Source organism: Hemicordylus capensis, chromosome 4 (genome assembly GCF_027244095.1).
Source record: "Hemicordylus capensis ecotype Gifberg chromosome 4, rHemCap1.1.pri, whole genome shotgun sequence".
Lineage (NCBI taxonomy): Eukaryota > Metazoa > Chordata > Lepidosauria > Squamata > Cordylidae > Hemicordylus > Hemicordylus capensis.
The window spans coordinates 144985236-144998680 of record NC_069660.1 but is presented as its reverse complement, the minus strand read 5'-3'; the positions used below and the strand labels follow the sequence as shown (position 1 = coordinate 144998680).

General features: G+C 49.2%; 1 long non-coding RNA gene across 1 annotated transcript in view; it reads left to right on the top strand.

Annotated features, from left to right (window-relative positions):
• The window catches only part of LOC128324435 (uncharacterized), a 32861-nt gene extending 19698 nt beyond the window's left edge, over nt 1-13163 (top strand). The window contains exons 2-3 of the long non-coding RNA XR_008306854.1: nt 8499-8674; nt 12232-13163. This is a non-coding gene — a long non-coding RNA (uncharacterized LOC128324435). The remainder of the gene's footprint in view (nt 1-8498; nt 8675-12231) is intronic.
• Nucleotides 13164-13445: the final 282 nt, after the last annotated feature.

Genomic DNA, 13445 nt, shown 5'->3' with positions numbered 1-13445 from the left:
TACTCTCCTAGAACAGAGTTTCTAGAAATACGAAAGTGTTCAGCGACAGGTCCTTGAGAATTTGATGCAGAGCTGGCGTAATGTATACAATCCCACCGACACTTCCATTTTTACCCCAAGAGAAAAGAAGCAGCAGAATCTTTTTAAAAAAACAACAAAAAATGACCTGTACTTGTGGAGATGGTGCATACATTGGATGACATTTAAATTTATTTTCACAACTTTAGAAGACTCCTTCGTCCCATCCCCAGTGTAAAAGGTCATAGTAGACTTTTGTAGAATGTTATGTCCACTGTCAGCCACAGCCTGTATGGATAGTTCTACAAGCAACGGCAGATGGGAAACCACACAGCATCTATCCATCTGGAAATGATGCTTTGCTGCAAGAGAGAGGTGAGAGTGGCTGGCTTTCATCACCTTTTAAGAATATTCTCAACTAATATAAATCATAGGTGTTGGCTCCTAGCCACCGTTTACAGAAAGCCCAGGGTTGTCTGTGACTTTCATTTGTCTTTTCTTTTATCTTTAAAAACCTAGTTGTGCTGTGTGTTAGAGCTGTGCTTGAATATTCCCAGTTTTAACTCTCAGGTGGAAACTGGTAGTTTTGTTAGGACAAAAATGTTTTCCCCAAAGCCAATCCTGTTTGGTGCCATTGTTTTCTATGGCTACTGCTACATGGGCAACAGGTTTTTTGGAGTACTGCTTCTTCCTCCTTCCTGGATTTGTCACATGGGTAATCCTACCCTCTCAAGGATTACACAGTGAATGTCAAGAATCACAGTGCTACACAGCCAAGTGAATTTGACTTCATGATGTTAATGATGGCACCTGAATGAAGGAAATAAAACCTGTAAACAATTAGCAAATATTCATACAAGGAATGAAATAAATAGATAGATAGATAGATAGATAGATAGATAGATAGATAGATAGATAGATAGAGGTGTGTCTTTGCCACTGCTGAAATTGTGTTTTAACAACAATAAATTGTTTCAGTTCAGCTCTGTCTGATATGGTTTGAAAAGCAATGTACTGAAGGATGAAATAAAAAACTGACAGACATTTCTCCCAAAATATTTCTTTCTCTCTCCAAATCACCCTAAGCATCTGCAGCTCCAAATAAAAGATTTACTAACAGTTATTTGATACCTACCTCAGCATTTTATATTACATGATTCGGAGTCAACCTTTGAAAGTATCAGACACGCATGAACTCATATTCAATAGTACTTGACCACTGACTTGTTACAGCAAATGTTGTACTATCTCAATTGAACCCATCAGGAAGACCCCCTGAAATACTATTGTCAGCACATTGAGAGTTTGTTATGGGGCCTAATGGTCACATTTTGATACCGACATTTTAATGTCAAGTTTCTGTGTCAATTTTTGATATTGAAATCCACTTCACAAAATTTGTCAAATTTCATCTTTCCTGCAAAACATCAAGACCTTCCTGAGGAATTGCTTGAGTTTTGTTGACCTTCTTTTGAGTGCAAACTGAATTTCCTCTGATGTTTTGACTGAAAAGGAATCTCCATATTCAATTTCAATTTTGTGGAATGTGAGTGGCGCCTCCATACTTCTCGGTATTACTCTCTTTATTGTTTGGAAATTTCTACTAGACTCTTTTGCTCACCTAATAATAGTCTTAAGTATCTGCTTGGCTTCTTCAGTCCAATTATGCTATCATTTCAGTTGCCTTTCTCTCATTCTTTCTATTCAACTTCGAAACATCATTCCATGAAATAACATGTGCACTTATTATAGAAGGAGAGGGACTGAATGGAAGTCTGTAAGTGCAACCTTTGCTCATAAAGAACATTTTCTAATGCAAATTGCTTTTGCATTATGGTAGCAAATTGATTTTCTATGGTAGCAAATTGATTTTCTTTTTAAATTGACTGATTATGTTAATGGAGTTAAAGAGGCCACTATGTGCCAATTTTTTATTTTTTGAAATTGCAAGGTAAAATTACATTTTTGTATGCAAATAGTCTGTTTGAAAAATAATATTTGTGGTTTTCATTGGAAGATGATTGAGCCAGGACACTTGTGGCAGAGGATTTAAAGATGGAATAGACAGGTTGTGTATCTGGGCTAGTTGGCTCACCTCTCATTGGTGGACACAGTTGCTTGATAGTTGTAGTATAGGCTTCTGCAATTGTAGCAAATCTGAATAAGGGCGATTGTGATGTAATGGCGAAAATGCTGGATGTCAGAGAACCAGGTTCTGGTCTTTGGTGAACCTTAAAATGTGCCCCCGCCCCCGCAACCAGCTAATCAGGCAATGGGCAGCATCCAGACTAACCCTCTATTAGCAGAAATTCCTTTGGAGAAAAGAAAAGGCGTTGTGCTTTAGAAAAAAGAAGAAGCATTGTGCTCATGGAAGGTGTCCTTGTGTGAGCATGATGCTCCTTGCATTTATGGAAGGAGATTTCATTGATTGAGGTTGGTCTGGATGCCACCATTGTTTTTCAGATTCACAAGGACATTCTGAAGATGAATGAGGGGAGTAGCATGTATCCTGCCATGAGCTCACTGGTGGAAGTGTGGTATAAAAAAATAATGCACAGTAAGAGGAAGATCACATCTTTCCCCTTTGTTAAGATTTTTGAAGACATACAGACTGAGCTGATGAGAATGGAGAATCAATTGAACTCTGAAGATTCCACGAATTGAAATAATTTTATCAGATTTTGATAATCTGCTCTAGAACACACATACCCCTGTTCTGGTGCCCATTTGCCGCCAGGGATGGGAAGAGTTCAAATAAAAGGATCTTAGGTTTAGATGCCCTGAAACCCATTAATTTACACATTTCCCCCCTTAATTCATATGCTGGATTAAACGCACATATCATGCTGGATAGCTAGTGCCTAAAGAGAAATCTAGAATGCTGTTCTTGATTCATTAGCTATTTAGTATAACTAGCTGAAATGAATGTTGAATCTGATTGTACTGTGGTTAATATTTTGCAACAGATATTTTGAGATCCTAGTAGTTTTTACAAAAGGACATTCAGGAATAACAGATTGTAGCAAGTCTAGAACTGGAGTGGGAAAATAAGACACAAAACTTTATAGTGAATGCTCTAGATTAAAGAACAATTAGTTAGATCATATCTAGACTGGGCAGCTATTTTCAGAAACATTCCCATCCAACAAAGCCATTCAGCCTTTAAGGCACTAAAGTCCCAGTCACAATTCCATGAGCCATCAAGCCTTGAGGGAGTGACCACAACTCATCACACTAAATATATTCCTTAGGATGCTCCCTGTTCTTACTCTTCCCCAGCCCCTCACTGTACCTCTGTTGTGACCAAAGTGAACCTAACTAATGAGGAGGAGTGGTGTGAGTTAAGCAAAAAGACTCTCTTGCCAAATTCAGATGTAACAGGAAGACGGAGAACCTCCACCCCTAAGAAAGAAGGAACTGTGAATTCCTTCCTGCCAAGAACAAAGCTATATCCACCCCCCCAAAGCCAGGCCAAGGCTCAGAAAAGCTGCCCGGCCTGGGAAATTAACTTATTTTTGTTGGCAGACCTTTTTGTATTATTTTGCCACTCCTCCTGTAAAAGAGTGGGTGAAGGATTTTCCTACAGAGCTCAAAGGGTTGATTTGGTTCATATCTACCAGTTGATAATGAGTTGTCTGCAGAATGATTGCAGGCATTAAATATGATCAATCAGGCCAGAGTGCAACTGTTCCGTTTTAACATAAGAGGGAAGGTGCCCATTGAGCAGGCTCATAGTTATATGGATGTATCTAGAGATCTTGGGTTCACATCTCTATCAGGAGAACACTTTGAGATTCTTGAAGCAGGCAGGAGAAAAATAGAGCAAGGGGATAATCACATACTCACCAAAGCTACCTAGTACAGAAAGGTTCCATGTATGCATTTGGTCTGGACTAAAACTTGGTTGTACTGTCTGTATCTGAAGAGAAGCCTAGCAATCTTCCAGAAGTGTTGCGAGGCCATATTTATTTTTAAAATATGTTCTTAAAACTTCATACATAAAGTATAACAATCAACATATGATTTACACTCAAAGAAAAGGGGGTTGAGATTGCTACTTTAAAAAGTGATATATTTGTAGATGTATGTGAGCCTTATTTTGCCAGAAGTTAATAAATATAACCCAGTTCTGAGCAAATTTATTACTTTGTCATTTTCCTCTTTGTGTTCTAATATAGTTATGATTTAATATTATTTATACAGAATACTTATATAGCACTTAATAATAAAAACAGTTCTCAAAGCAGTTTACCCAGCAAAGGGAATAAGAGGGTGATTCTCTGTTTCAAAGAGACTCACTAAGACTATTCACCTGAGGAGGCTAGCCCAGGCTAGGATAGCCCAGCCTGGGCTAGGCTGCTCATGTGCAGTGCCGGGATCTGCATGGACCCACCTAACCCTACTTATAACCTCGGCTTCTAGCCCTTAACCCCAGTCAGTGCCAAGATCATTTGGGTGCTGGGGCTGCTTGCAGCCTGAGCATGCACAGAGATAGGCGCCTAGAGCACCCAACTCATGGGGCTATCCCCCAGTGCACTGCACTTGTCACATGGTGCATTGTGGGATAGCCAGAGACCGGGATGCATTGTCCCAGCCTCTGAAGCACATGATCCGGCGGGGATCGTGTGCATAGCTTTACGGTCTAAAACACATACACATGAGACAACAGCAAAAACCACTGGGAGGGAAGCTTTGCTGAGCTAAATTGGGACAGTTGTTGTTCTCCTGCTAAATCTCAGAGAGCCACCACCTCTCTGCCCATTTAGTAGGGGGAAATTGCTTAGCAAGATGACATATTCACATGTGTGTGCAAAACCAGGCTAAGGGAGCACAGCCCAGTTTTGCACGTGTGTGTGAGCTGCTGGGATCAGGCCCGATCCCAGCTGCACCACAGCAGCAAAAATTTCCCCTTAAAATGGGATTAGGAGATCGAACGCTCTCCCAGCCCCATTTTTCTGCTTGTGTGTCAGCTGCAGCTGCTTGCAGCTGTGCCTGGCAGACTCGGGAGGGTAGGGGGGATCTCCATAATGCACTGTACACTCCCAACACAGAATGTGGCACAGTCTAAAAAAAGAAGCATGGACCCAGAATCAGCCAGCCACAGTGCTAGGTGCCTGTGCTGCATCACTTGCACAAGTTACTGTCCCACACAATGGCACACATTTATGCCTCAATTGTAGCAGTAGCAGCAGCAGCATCCTTTGCAAACATAGCCATAAGCTGAACTCAACTAGAAGAAGAAGAACCTTCTTGCTCTGGATGCTGCTTGGTGGGCAGGAGAGGAACCATCCGGCAACCACCACCAAGTCCAGCCAAACTTGGCAACACGTTGCCCAAAACTGGATCGGCTCCATCTCTGGGTCTGCCACCACTGGCTCCTGCAGGTACTGCAGAACAGACTGCTCCACGCTGCCACAGTGCTCCGATGGCTCCTCATGTATCCCTGGCAAGGCACCAAGACACCCCCATGCGAACCACTAGGTGGAACGCCCGGGCAGAACTGCCGGTTGCATTGCCATGGCGACAGACACCACGCTGCTGGCCCAGCAAGTGGTGGTGATACTGATACTGGGGGTGGAGTGTGCAGAAGTTGGCACTCCAGCACTCTCATCCTGCTTCCCACCCAGCTTCTTCTCCTTCACCTGCCTAACCTCTTGAACAAGGAGGTCCCTGGTCAGCTTATCAAGAGTGAGAGCATTGCCCTTCATCCTTGGGTCACATAGGCACATAGGCAGGACAAAACAAACTCTGCCGATTGATCCAAGGTATTGCTTAGCTGCTCCACTACTCCAATCCTCAGCTGACCTGCCAGGGCGCGTGCTTCCCCTGTGGTCAGCGAGTTCTGGAGCTCACCCTGCATCTTCTCCAGGAGAAGAGCGGTGGGCCAAGCCTGGCTTAGTGCTGCTGTCTTGGCACACAAGTTCTTTGTGGCAACAAGGAAAGGCTAGAGTGTCGAGAACCTCAGAAATGAGCTTCCAGTCTGCATTGGACAAGTCACGCCTCCTTGTCAGAGAATTGATGGCCTCATCTTGCTCCTACAAGAGCTGGAGCAAGAGAAAGGTGAAGTTCCACCAGGTCTGAACATTGTGAGGGATCACCTATTCAGATAGGTGGAGCTCACGCTGCCTCTCCCGGAACATCGGCCTTGCTTCTTGCTCTGGTAGATGTGGCCTGCTATCTTGTGGCACTTCTTCACAAGAGCAGCAATGGCGGCAGCAGGGCCTTCAGTGGGGAGGGGTCAACGTTGCCTGTCCTTAGCCTCCTTGAGGCCAAGTGTGTCTGTCTTGGCCAGGTGCAGAGTGTGTGCCATACGCTGTATGAACACAAATTGCAACTGACAGGCAACCCTCACCATGTTTGCACTATTGTCAGTGACCAGGAATCCTTGGTGAAGGTTTGGTTGCCTGACCAGTCAGTCCTGATGGCAGCCGACTGCACACCTACAGTATGGTCAGTGTCCAGCAGTTCCAAATGCAGCCCAGCCCACCTGGGCGTTCCTACATGGGAGGGGCTGGCTATGCCACCCGCAGCAGATGACCCCTCTCTCTCCTGTCCCCAGTGTGCCATGAGGGACAGGAAAGCAGTGTGCATCCCACTACGGCTGGTCCACAGATCTGCAGTGAAGTGAATACTGGTTTCAGGGCTGGCTCCAGCATTTCTGACATAACCTCCCTGCATGCCTGGTACAGGGAGGGCACCACCCAATCGCTGAAGGTGGTGTGTGAATGGATCTGGTAGTCTGGGGCAAGCAGTCTGAGCAGCTGGCGATATCCACATGGAATGCCTGGTCCTTCAGAGCCATTATCTCCCAGATGGTCCAGGTGATCAGATGAGACTCTGGCTAATCGAACCGCTTGCCCACTGACTCCACCCACTGTACAACTGCCAGCAGGTCATCCACCCACTCACTCAAACAAAGAACATAAATAAAAACAGCAACTAGTTAAGTCACTGGATTGCTGTAACTTAGGAAAAGAAAAAATCCGTTGGCATTGCAAAAGAAAAAAATAAAAAGCAGAGATAAGTCTCTGTCTAAGGCTCAGTGAGAAGGCAGCACAGGTCCAGCAGGAAAGTGGGGGTCCAACAGCTGAGTGGGAGTCCAGCAGAGCAGGACAGGGGCCCAGCCAAAGCAAGGCAGCAGCAGCAGCAGCAGCAGCAGAGCAAGGCAGCAAGGCAAGGCAGCTGTCTTCCTCCAGAATCCAGAGGCAGAGTGAAGAGGCATACAATTCCACATGTTGGATATAGTGTCTGGCTGGCTCTAAATACTCTTTGAAACTCCCTCTTTTTTGTTCCCCCTTCCCTCCAGCCAATGGGGCCAGAGGTGCCCTGGCAACACATGATTCTGAATGACAACAAGCCAACCAGAGCAAAGCAGATCACAAGCCAATCTGAAAGCAGTGGCAGAAACCAATCAGCAAGGGAGAAAACTAGTAAACACACTAGACAAAATCCCCCTCCCCTTGCCTCGTGCAGGTGGGAGGGTGCTTGTCCCAGCCCGGGTCACGAGGCCCAAGGAGCAGCCTTCATTGGCTGGCTGGCCCGTGGTGGGCGGGGCTCCGTGAGAGGCTGAGCGTTTCTTCGCTTCAGCCTCTCAGTCGCTTTCTGGCTTCCGTGGTGGAAGGAGCTCGCTTGCAGAGCTCCTTCCTTGGAGGCTAGGTGGGGGGAGCGCCCGACAAGCGGGCGGGGTGCAATTTCGGCAGTGATCTGTCGTGGGGGCTACAGTATCGGCGGCGGCAGTGGTCCCCCTAGTTGTTGGGGACCTCCTTGGGAGTCTTTCGGCCCGGTCGCGGCTGCAGCATTTCGGGGCCTAGCGGGCCCGCGGCGGCACATCTTGGGCGCTTCTCCACCAGGGCTTTTGCCCTTCGGTTTGTTGGGCGTTGGGGGGTTGCTTGGGCGGTTGGGGCTGGTGTTTCTCCCCCAAGGCAGCCTATTTTCCTTCAAGGGTCTCGTGCCACTGCGATTTGGTTTGCTTTTCTTTTGGGGCTTATCGGGCCTGCTTAGGAGTGGGCGTGGGGTTGGCCTTCCAACCCTGTTCTGAGTGGGCTTGTAGGCCTGGGTGGTGACTAAGGGTCTTTTTGTTCTCAGTTATATATTTCTATCTATAATTTTACAAATTATTATTATTTTTTTAAAGGTGGTGGTTTTGTGCTGGTTTTCTGTGGGTGGTTTGTTGTGGGGTCTATCCTTGTGGGTGCACATTTATTCAAGAAGATGCCGGGGAAGGCCAAGGGTAAAAAAGGGGGGCGCCCTGTCAAACAGCCCAAGAGGCCTGCTCCCCCACAATCATCTTCGGATGAAGAGGATGAAGAGATGACTCTCATCCGTGGGTTAATTGTTAGAATGGAGGCTTTGGAAAAGGCCAAGGCAGCCCCTTCCGATAAGGGTGCTGGTCCTTCGGGTGGGGGTGGCGTGCCTCCTCCTAAGGTTCCACGTCGGACTAGGGGTTCTGTGAAAAGCCAGCTGCTAACATCTCTTTCTAGTAGGTTGGCCGCACTTGAGGAGGGGCTAAGCCCTGCCGGACCGGGCCCTGCTACACCAGCGTTACCGCCTCCTGCACCTGAGGTCCCAGCGCCTGAGCAGCCTTCACCATTGCTACCTCCACCTGCAGCACCGGCTGGCCAGCTGCCAACGGATCCGGCTAATCCTTTGCCCCCGGGTGAGCCAGTTGTACCTACACCACCCGGCGGCACCGGCCAGTGGCCTTCCTTTCCCTGGCCGATGCCTGCCATGGGTGGATGGGGCCCAGCTTCCTACTGGCCCCCATATACACAATCTTGGGGTGCGGGTTCCCCGCTGGTTTTTTCCGGGGTTATGGCAGGCTTACAAGGTGCTGCGGAGCAGGTTTGGTCAGGTAATTGGCCTCCCAGTGGGTCGCTCCCACCCCCGGGGGTGGCTCCTGCTTCAGTTACCACTATGGGGTCCCAGCCAGGTTTTTACCCAATGGGTATTGTGCCGTCTCCACAACATGCGCCCTATGGGGGTATGGGGCTCCCGCTAGGCGATAACTTGCTCCCTTCTACGAAGGAAAAAATTCTGAAGGGGGAATATGTAGACATATTTAGTTTATTGTTTAGGGAACCCGAGGTTAAGCACAAGGAGGGGGAATCCTGTAAGGAGCATGAAGCCACCAAGAGGAAACCAGTTGAGAAAACTTGGAACAACTGGCTTTCCGGCTTCACGATTTATATGGGGGTTATTGTTCAGGCCCAACCTGCAAGGGGTCCTGCCCTTCTTAAATACATGGACATTATTCACAGGGCGGTCTCCGACTTTTCGGGATCTTCCTGGGTACGATATGATGAGAGTTTTAGAATGCGGGCAGCTTTGGATCCCACCTTACCCTCGGATGCTCCTTTGCAGGAGCTATGGCTGGTTACTATGTCTCCCGCCCAGCCGATAGAGGGAGACAGGTCGGACAGTGGGCATTTGCTTTCTAAACCGTCCGGGGTTCCACCTGCAGGGGGTACGGGGCAACAGTGGGTTCAACCCCACCTTGTTTGCTGGGAATTCAACACCAATGGCAGGTGCTCCCGTTCCCCCTGTCGGTTTAAACATGCCTGTGGTGTCTGCGGGGCACGTCACCCAAGTTCCTCCTGTCCTAGGGCCAAGTTCGGGGGCTCCGGGGGCAAGTTTAGACAAGGGAACAACAAAAAGGGTGCCCCTCCCCCACCCCCTTCGAATAAAGGGTCCTAGCCCTGTCAAGTTAAGGGTGCTGCAACGGTTGTTGTTGGATTATCCAGACCGTTCAGCGGCTTTGTATTTGTTGAGTGGCTTCCAGGATGGGTTCCGGATTCCCTCTTCGGCGCGTAGGGGTTTAAGTAATTCCCGCAACCTAAGATCGGTGGTGGGCAAGGAGGAGATTGTATTTAGGAAGATTAGAAAGGAAGTGGCCACGGGCCGGGTGATGGGGCCTTTTGCTAGCCTCTCCTTCCCGGGCCTTAGGGTTTCGCCGTTAGGGGTGGTTCCTAAAAAGGTCCCTGGTGAATTCAGGTTGATTCATCATCTTTCCCATCCCAGGGGGTCATCGGTAAATGATGGCATCCCTGATAGCCTATGTTCTGTATGTTACACCTCATTTGACGAGGCCGTAAAGGTAGTTAGGAGCAGGGGCCCCGGGGCCCTCTTAGCGAAATGCGATATTGAGTCCGCTTTCCGCCTGTTGCCAGTGCATCCGGATGACTTCGAGTTGCTGGGTTTTACTTTTGCAGGTAATTTTTATTTTGATCGGGCTTTGCCTATGGGCTGCTCGATTTCCTGCGCGGCATTTGAAGCATTTAGCTCCTTCTTGGAATGGGCAGTCAGGCGTCTAGCGGGCCTCTCCTACACGGCTCATTATTTAGATGATTTTCTTTTTGTAGGCAGAGGGAATTCTAGGGAGTGTCACCATTTACTGCGCTCCTTCATGGAGCTGACGGACCAGCTGGGTGTGCCCTTAGCACAGGACAAGATGGAAGGGCCGGTCACATGCCTTTCCTTTTTAGGAATTGAGCTGGACACCATTGCTGGTTGCTCCAGGCTGCCTCAGGCCAAGCTGTTTGTCCTCTTGGGCATGGTTCGGTCCCTGGGTCGAGCCCGTAAGGTCTCCCTGAGGGAGCTGCAAGTGGTTTTAGGTCACCTCAACTTTGCTTGCAAGATGGTGGCTCCGGGCCGGGCCTGGCCTTTTTGCGCCGGCTGTGTGACTTGACGGTGGGTGTTCGGGCTCCCCATCATAGAGTGCGGATTACGGAGGGCGTTCGTGCTGACCTTGCCCTCTGGGAAGCATTTCTTACTGACTTCAATGGGGTCGCGTTTTGGCGACAGGATAGACTACTTGAAACCAACCTACAGGTCCACTCTGATGCGGCAGGTGGAATTGGGTTCGAGGTTTATTTTAGGGGACATTGGTGTTCCGCTAGGTGGCCTATGGAATGGGTTAGGCATGGGATTGCTCGTGATTTGACTTTTTTAGAACTTTTCCCAATTGTGGTGGCCGTGCATATTTGGTCAGCTGAGTTTGCCAATTCTTCAGTTTTGTTCTGGTGTGACAACCTGGTGGTGGTCCAGATTGTCAATACCCAGACCTCCCAGTCACCGAGGGTCATGGGCTTAGTTAGGGCTTTGGTTTTACAGTGTCTGCGGGCTAACATCCTTTTTCACTCCCGCCATGTCCCGGGTATACGGAACGACATAGCTGACGCTCTGTCTCATTTTCAGTTAAACAGGTTCAGAGAGTTAGCACCCGAGGCTGCCCTACTCCCGGAACCCATGCCGGCCTTTCTTTGGGAACTTGGCGGGCGGAAGCACAGCAGGCCATAGCGGCATCTCTGGCGCCTAGCACCAGAGCGAGCTACGCAGCCAAGCTGGAGGCTTTCTCGCTTTTTCGGGAGTCTGAAGGTTTGGTGGATGTTTGGCCTGTCCCTGTAGAACACATCCAGCAGTTTCTGGTTTTCCTTCATAGGGCGGGGCGTGCGGTGTCCACCCTGGGGGGCTATTTAGCTGCACTAGCCTTTGAAGCCCAGGTTCGGGGGGTTAGTGACTCATCCGCCGACCCTCGGGTGCGGCGTATGTTAGAGGGTTGGACCAGGGCGGAACCCAGGCCCAGGGATTCCAGGCGCCCTTTTACTTTGGATCTGGTGGCTCCCACATTGGACCGCCTGGTGGGGTGCTGCTCGGGGCCATGGGAGGTGTCGTTGTTTAGGGCTGCGGTCTTAGTTGCCTTCTTTGGGGCTTTTCGCCCAAGCGAGCTGCTCCCCCGCAGTGGGTCCTCCCCCCGGGACCGCTGCTTGCAATATTCCGATTTCACATTCAGTGAAGGGGAAGCCCGCTTGTTCCTTCGTCGCTCTAAGACGGATCAGAGGGGCAGGGGCCAGACAGTTCGCCTTGTAGCGGCCAGGGAGGTGAGTGTGTGCCCTGTAGCGGCCTTGAGGCATTACGTTGGGTTAGCCCCTTTTGCAGGGGGCTGTCTTTTTAGTCATAGTGATCAGACTCTTCTTACACAGTATCAGTTCCTGGCGGTTTTGAGGAGGGCTCTGAGGGCTGCGGGGGTTCCCCTCCAGGGATTGACGTTGCATTCATTTCGTATCGGTGCAGCCACCACCGCTACGAATATTGGGCTGCATGAGTCTGCCGTCCAGAGGATTGGAAGATGGAGGTCCGTGGCGGTCAGGCGTTACGTGCGCTGACAGCGGGCGGTTGTTTTATGTACTGCTGACTTGTTATATTTTTTCTTGACAGGTGCTGGTGGGGCGGCGGTCCCGGTCCGAGTCCTGATGGGTGGCCATTCCTTGGTCTTTTGGGCTTTCAAGCGGGCCAGCACCTCCCACTGGGGATCCCAGCTGGGTTTTGGACGCAAAGCTTCAGTTTATTGGTTGGGCATGAGGGGCATGCTCTGGAATCAGTTGCTTCCAGCGTTAAGGAATCATTTAGACAGGTTTCCCTCTCCTGACATTCTTGTTCTTCATCTTGGGGAGAATGATCTAGGCCGGCGGCCTGGTCTCGCCATCTTTCAGCAAGCCTCATCGGATTTGGCTATTTTGCGCAGGTGGATGCCTGGTGTATACGTGATTTGGATTAATTGGCTCCAACGCAGAGTTTGGCATGGTGCTCACTCTGGTCTTAGTCTAGAGAGGGCACGCAGAAAAATTTCAGCTGCAATAGGCAGACTGGTGATGGCAGCTGGGGGGTCGGTGGTTCGGCAGCCGGATTTGGCTGCTCGCTTCCCCGAGCTCTTTCGCCCTGACGGGGTGCATCTTTCCGAAAAAGGTTGTGATTTATATTTACACAATATCCGTGAGGCTCTTGCTGAAAGTTTAGGCAAATGTGGGGCAGGAAGGTCAAGCGATGGCTAACCTTCCTGGGTGGCAGGAACAGTGCGGGCTGTGGGGTAAGGAGGTATAGATTTAGGTGAGCACCCTTGGGCATTTTTAAGGTGGATTGGTCAATCGCTTCCATGTGGCCTGTGCGGCACGGGAAGACTTTGATTGCCAAGAAACCTGCTTCAGGGCTTCACCAACCTTTGGGCTGTGCAGTCCGAGGCGGTAAAGATCCGAAGCTGTTCAGATCCCCTCTTTAAAAGGGGGGGGTTGGCTTTGAAGGAATTGGGCAGGAGCTGCCTGCCTCTTTCCTGAGCCAGGGTGTGTCGCCCTTGCGGGCAATGGATAGGACGTTTTGAATCCTAGCCCATGCCTAGGTGCCCGCACTGTTTAAGTTGGTGATTAATCACCTTGTTTCAGGACGCCATGCCTGTTGTTGTTAAATATTAATAAAGCGTGGCCCGTTTCTCCCATTAAAAAAATGTCTCTGTGTCTTCTTGGGCCGGGGTCTGGGTACAATGGTGGCTGCCACAAATGTTCAAACTTTCAAACTGATTCAAACTGGTTCAAAGTGAACTGGGTCCGGTTCAGTTCGATCACGGACCAGCCACCTTTTTTTGAGGCCGGTCTAGTTCA